Genomic DNA, 579 nt, shown 5'->3' on the forward strand with positions numbered 1-579 from the left:
CATCAGCGTTGGAGGCATCCCTGGTCCCCCTGCCTGCAGCATCCCTGGTCCCCCTGCCTGCAGCATCCCCGGTCCCCCTGCCTGCAGCACAGCTGGTCCCCCTGCCTCCTGGGGGGAAACCAGTGGGAAAAATCATCCACGACCCACTCGGGCACCTTGACCACAGCAAACGGGCGAGGACACGGGGCACAGGCAGCTTGGAGGGGTTCAGAGCCTCAGGACGGCGTCTCAGGTGGGTTCTCTGCAGGGTGCACCAAACCCAACAAACCTCCAGCTGAAGCTGCGCAGCGTTAAAAAACAAATGAATTTGGCTTAAAGCCCAAGACGGGGTGGAAGCGCCGAAGACAGACGGTGAACCAGGCACGCAGCACCTGGACCCGGCAAGGGGTCCGGCAGCATGCAACTGCTCCGCGCTGCCCATCCCCGTGGCACCGTGCTCCTGCTGGGAGACAGGTGAGGAAGGGCAAGCCCACTGCTGTACTGATGCTTGGGATGTCATTCCCCGGACCCGATCCCAGGCTGCTCCCCCGCAGGTGCCGGGAGCCGGGCGCAGCCAGGCAGGAGCAGACAGGGCAGGGT

The sequence above is a fragment of the Pygoscelis adeliae genome, unplaced genomic scaffold (assembly GCF_000699105.1).
Source record: "Pygoscelis adeliae isolate BGI_AS28 unplaced genomic scaffold, ASM69910v1 Scaffold902, whole genome shotgun sequence".
Lineage (NCBI taxonomy): Eukaryota > Metazoa > Chordata > Aves > Sphenisciformes > Spheniscidae > Pygoscelis > Pygoscelis adeliae.